The sequence below is a fragment of the Carassius auratus genome, unplaced genomic scaffold (genome assembly GCF_003368295.1).
Source record: "Carassius auratus strain Wakin unplaced genomic scaffold, ASM336829v1 scaf_tig00051946, whole genome shotgun sequence".
NCBI classification, from domain to species: Eukaryota; Metazoa; Chordata; class Actinopteri; order Cypriniformes; family Cyprinidae; genus Carassius; species Carassius auratus.
This window is the reverse complement of record NW_020527213.1, coordinates 18946-25102: the sequence shown is the minus strand read 5'-3', so window position 1 is coordinate 25102 and position 6157 is coordinate 18946. Positions and strand designations below refer to the sequence as shown.

Sequence of the window (6157 nt, the reverse complement as noted above, 5' to 3'; positions counted from 1 at the left end):
CATAACGTTAACGTTTCTCCTACAACCAACCTTTAAGAGGGGAGCGTAAAACAGAAGCCATATTCGTCTTAGTGCACGAGCACTAATTAATTGTACAGTAATAGTGTTTTTATGGTTTATAGATATTGAATATTGTTATGCATCTATCAGAATACCCTATAATTACAGCAATTTCTCTTATGAAGCTAGATTGATTGACATGTTTTTTTTTAAATGTGTTGTACTAAATGTGTTTATACTTATGTTTTAGACAATGGACTTTTTTGTGAAGGAAAATTTGCAACAATAGAATTTCTGCCTGTTAACTGAAACATTTCAAGGTAAGTAACCCATTTAAATTAATGGTACATAAGTTTTCAATTTTACTTAGACCTATGACTTCCAAAAATTATGAAAAAAGACAAAATGAGGTGAAATAAGTGTATCGTTGCATTCCGTCCAACAAAGCTTTCTTTCATTTACAGTGTACTTTTGTTCCTCCCTACAAGTCAAGATCAGTCAAAGGGTAAAGGGTGGTCAAATTTACTCAAATTAGCTGCAAATATTGCCACAATTTTCTGGAGGGAGTGAAAACTGGTTTAGTCTGTCTCTTAGTGCAAATGATGAATCCCACAAAGACTGTAAAAATGTTAACTGTAAGCTTATTTATTTATTTTTTAATTGTGCTTTCTGTACTTTTGTCATTTAAAGGCCTTCATGCAGAAATTGTCTTTAAACCCTTCCTGCCATCTGCACCATATCACACAAATGGAAAATTGGTGTGCACATCATACACGGAAATGAAGCGGTCCTTCATTGACATTTAACCTGTAAGTAAAAGCAAAACAGTGCCCTGTGTAATCAAGTCACCTTTATTTATTTTGTATAAGACACACGTTGTACATGCAAATCGTTCCAAGAAGTTTTTTTTTTTTTTTTAAATGATGACAGAATTTTAATTTATGGGTGAATTATCATTTTAACCAATTTAAATTCGCTATAGCTTTTAACTCATTTAAATTCCCTCATTTGTAAAGTGAGTGTATCAATGAAATATCAATACAATGCATGTTAACTGAACTTTTTTTTTTATTATTCTTTTAAGGTTGGCACTAATATATAGTGCTGTACATGAATCACGAGACAAGCCAGAATCCACATGTCCTGGTGCTTGGTGACAAGGACAACTGGAACAGAAGACAATACTACAAGTGATTTTTAATAAAAATACTGAAGTTAATTAATATAAATAATTAACTCAACTGTTGGGTAACTTTTAACCCAACAGGATTTTAACCCAATGGGTTGGGTTGAAATAACCCATCGATGGGAAGGTGCTATACCAACCCATAGTTGGGTTACTTGTTGGTTTATTTTTAACCCAAAATTTTTTAGTGTGCATTAAAGCAATCATTACAAGCATCTTACATAATAGATAATTTAATATGTTACTGTCTTATGGCACTGATATTTTTTCTTTGTTAAGTTGTTATACAAAGCTCTTAAGACAACAAAACGTTTAAAGTACTGAGTACTGAACACTCTATTAAAACAATATTCATATTAAAACAATTGAATTACTACAAAAAAACAATGCAAAAGACGTGCCATTGTGCATCTTTTCTTTCCTTTTGATAATTTATGCACAAAAAAGCAAAATTAAAGGTTTATTTGGTACACTACCCCAAGCAGTACAAGTCTCTACTTCTAGTGCTTCCTGTACATAATATTCACTAAACTTAATGGGTAAGTTCTTCCTAATATAAACTCGTAAGACAACTTGTTCTTCTTTGGAACACAAATTAAGATATTTTTGATGAATTCTGAGACCTCTCTGACCCTCCCATAGACAGCAATGTAATTATCACGATCTAGGTCCAGAAACGTGGCAAGAAGATTGGTAAAATAATCTATGTGACAACAGGGATTCAACAATAATTTTACGAAGCTACGAGAATACTTTTTGTACCCAAAAAAAAAACAAAAACAAATATAATGACTTTATTCAACAAATTGTTTCCTTGATTTCACCATGGTGCTATTTTGGAGAGGATCCATGCACTGAATGTGAGCAGAGCATGCTTTTGTGTGTCAGCTGAAGGGTCAGGGAGGTTTCGGAATTCTTCAAGAAATATCTTAATTTGTGTTCTGAAGATGAATGGAGAACTTACAGGTTTAGAACGACATGAGGGTGAGTAATAAATACAGAATTTTAATTTTTGGGTGAACAGACCCTTTAAACCAGAATGTCATGGAAAGCTACACAATGAGAAAGAGAATAATCTGAATAATTACCACAGGGAAATGTTTATATCACAGGGAAATGTTCTTATAAATGTGTCACCATTGTGTGCTTGAGTCCTCTGCAATGCTGTTTTTGAGGTAAATGTGATCCCTCCGTCTGACTCCACAGCTTAAAGACAGTTCCCTCCTTTTCATTTGTCTCTAAAAAAACATGACATATGGACAAAAATGTTATTGCCATATACACACACACACACGTATGCATGCATCCTGTACATACACACACACACACACATACTGTATACACACACATATAAGGTCAAAAGTTTACATACACCTTGCAGAATCTACAAAATGTTGAACATTTTTGACAAAAGAGGGATCATACAAAATGCATCTTATTTTTTTATTTAGTACTAGCCTGAATCAGATATTTCACATAAAATGTATTGTCCACAAGAGAAAATAGTTTACTTTATAAAAATGACCCCGTTTAATAGTTTACATAGACTTGGTACTTAATACTGTGTTGTAAGTACCACATAGACTTATTATAGCATTGATATAGGACTATGACTGTCATAACAGGTACAGGTACATCTCAATAAATTAGAATGTCATGGAAAAGTTCATTTATTTCAGTAATTCAACTCAAATTTGAACCTTGTGTATTAAATAAATTGAGTGCACACAAACTGAAGTAGTTTAAGTCTTTGGTTATTTTAATTGTGATCACATTTAACAAAAACACACCAATTCACAATCAGAATATGGTGATATGTCAATCAGCTAATCAACTCAAAACACCTGCAAAGGTTTCCTGAGCCTTCAGAATGGTCTCTCGGTTTGGTTCACTAGGCTACACAATCATGAGGAAGACTGCTGATCTGACAGTTGTCCAGAAGACAATCATTGACACAAGGAGGTTCAAACATTCATTGCCAAAGAGGCTGCTCACAGATTGCTGTATCCAAGCATGTTAACAGAAAGTTGAGTGGAAGGAAAAAGTGTGGAAGAAAGAGATGCACAACCAACCGAGAGAACCGCAGCCTTATGAGGATTGTCAAGCAAAGTCGATTGAAGAATTTGAGTGAACTTCACAAGGAATGGACTGAGGATGGGGTCAAGGCATCAAGAGCCACCACACACAGACGTGTGAAGGAATTTGGATACAGTTGTCGTATTCCTCTTGTTAAGCCACTCCTGAGACATAGACAACGTCAGAGGTGTCTTACCTGGGCTCAGGAGAAGAAGAACTGGACTGTTACCCAGTGGTCCAAAGTCCTTTTTTCAGATGAGAGCAATCTTTTTTATTTAATTTGGACACCCAGGTCCTAGAGTCTGGAGGAAGGGTGGAGAAGCTCATAGTCCAAGTTGCTTAAAGTCCAGTGTTAAGTTTCACAGTCTGTGATTATTTGGGATGCAATGTCATCTGCTGGTGTTGGTCCATTATGTTTTTTTTTGGAAACCAAAGTCACTGCAACCATTTACCAAGAAATTTTGGAGCACTTCATGCTTCCTTCTGCTGACCAGCTTTTTGAAGATGCTGATTTCATTTTCCAGCAGGATTTGACACCTTCCCCACTGCCAAAAGCACCAAAAGTTGGTTAAATGACTGTGGGTGTTGGTGTGCTTGACTGGCCAGCAAATCACCAGACCTGAACCCCAGAGAGAATCTATGGGCTATTGTCAAGAGGAAGATGAGAAACGAGACCAAACAATGCAGATGAGCTGAAGGCCACTGTCAAAGAAACCTGGGCATACCACCTCAGCAGTGCCACAACCTGATCACCTCCATGCCACGCTGAATTGAGGCAGTAATTAAAGCAAAAGTATTGAGTACATGTACAGCAAATGAACATACTTTCCCGAAGGACAACAAATCACTAAAATCTTTTTTTTTTTTTTTTTTTTTTTTACGAAGTATTCTAATTTGTTGAGCCAAAATCATCACAATTAAAAGAACCAAAGACTTAAACTACTTCAGTCTGTGTGCACTGAATTTATTTAATACACAAGTTTCACAATTTGAGTTGAATTACTGAAATAAATGAACTTTCCATGACATTCTAATTTATTGAGATGCACCTGTATATAGTTCAGGATGCTGAGTGTGAAGTTATTTAAAGGGGCATTTCTCCAGAAAGCTGCAAACCACAACTGGTCCTTACAGACATTATGCTTTGAACAGCACTAGTTGTAACATTATCAGGCACTCAATATTATCAATACACAATTATACATTGTAGCATTCAAATAGTTTTAATTACTTAACCTCCACTGAAATAGAAGAAAGGGGGACTCACCTTACTATTTGACACTCCCTGCTCTGGAACCTGAAATTGAAACAGATTTTTATATAGTGTTGCTGGACATTTCTCAATACATTTACTCGATAAAAATGGATCATACTGTGAGCAGAAATAAAAGCATCTTTTGGCAAAGATTTTATAAATATAAAAATTAAAACATACCAAACAATATAATGTAATACATGTCCCTCTCTGTTTTTATCATTCAGGATGCCCGAGAATGTTCTGTCTGCTTAATAAGGGTACTGTCAAAAGTTTGGACACATTACTATTTTTTATATTTTTGAAATATGTCTCTTGCTTATCAAGCCAGCATATATCTGATCAACTTTAATATTGTTCAAAAATTTAACATTTCAAATAATGGTCTTCTATCTTAACATACTTCAAAATATTATTTATTGCTTTGATCAAAGCTCAGTGTTAGAAACGTTTTGCTGCTTATTTTTTTATTTAATTTTTTCAATTCAAATTTTTTTTATTTTTTTGGGGGGGTGGGGAGCATGTGATACTTTTTTTTAGGATTTATTGATGAATAAAAAGTTATTTATTCAGCTTTTCCATCACATAAATAAATAATATTTTAATGAAAATTTTAAAAGACTTATAATCAGTTCAAATATTTATTTTCTTTGTGAATATATTGTGAAATGTTATTTGTTTCTGTGATCAAATCTGTATTTTCAGCATCATTCCTCCAGTCTTCAGTGTCACATGATCTTCTGAAATCATTCTAATATGCTGATTTAGTACTCAAGAAATATTTCTGATTATTATTATCAATATTTAAAACAGTTATACTCTTTAAAAGGGGGGTGAAATGCTATTTCATACATACTGAGTTTTTTACACTGTTAAAGAGTTGGATTCCCATGCTAAACATGGACAAAGTTTAAAAAATTAAGTTGTACGTTTGTCCGGTTTGTCACAAGTTTCGGAAAGTTTTTTTCGAGTATGGCTCTGTGTGATGTTAGATGGAGCGGAATTATTTTTATTATTATTATTATTTTTTATTATTAACGCTAAGCAAATATATACAGTTTCAGTACATACCACATAGAGACGTCGTTGCTGATGCTGCTCTTGTTAAATTTCAGCCTCTGGATCTGATTCTGTATCATAAATATACGCTGAATCTGACTGTTAGCCATGGTTTGTTTTGGATGGGTTTTTTTCCTCACGGTAATGTCACAACTTCCAAACGCTCTCAACGCAAAAGCCTACTCGCGCTCGTGATTCTTTAGCTCCGCCCACACGTCACACCTCCAGCCGGTCGTGTTTTTCCGGGAAAAATTGGTACAGACTATCTTTCTCTTATGAATATAATAAAACTAAAGACTTTTTGGAGTTATGAAGGATGCAGTACTACTCTATAGGTACTCAAGATTAACAGGATATTGAGTGAAACCGAGCATTTCACCCCCCCTTTAATATATTCAAAAATCATGATATACAACCATTCAAATGTTTGATATGTGTGTTATTAAAAAGAAATGACTGTTTTCATTCAGCATATAGCCATTAAATTGATAGAAGTAAAACATTTATAATGTTGCAAAAATATATTTCACATAAATTATGTTCTTTTGAACTATATTATAGATCAGTGTCTGCGACTGTAG

The 6157-nt window shown here is 34.1% G+C and overlaps 1 long non-coding RNA gene across 1 annotated transcript; it reads left to right on the top strand.

The window, feature by feature from the left end:
- The first annotated feature begins 255 nt into the window (after positions 1-255).
- Positions 256-1180, top strand: LOC113090031 (uncharacterized). The gene is made up of 3 exons (XR_003286819.1): positions 256-320; positions 691-809; positions 1085-1180. It is a non-coding gene; the product is annotated as an uncharacterized LOC113090031 (long non-coding RNA).
- Positions 1181-6157: the final 4977 nt, after the last annotated feature.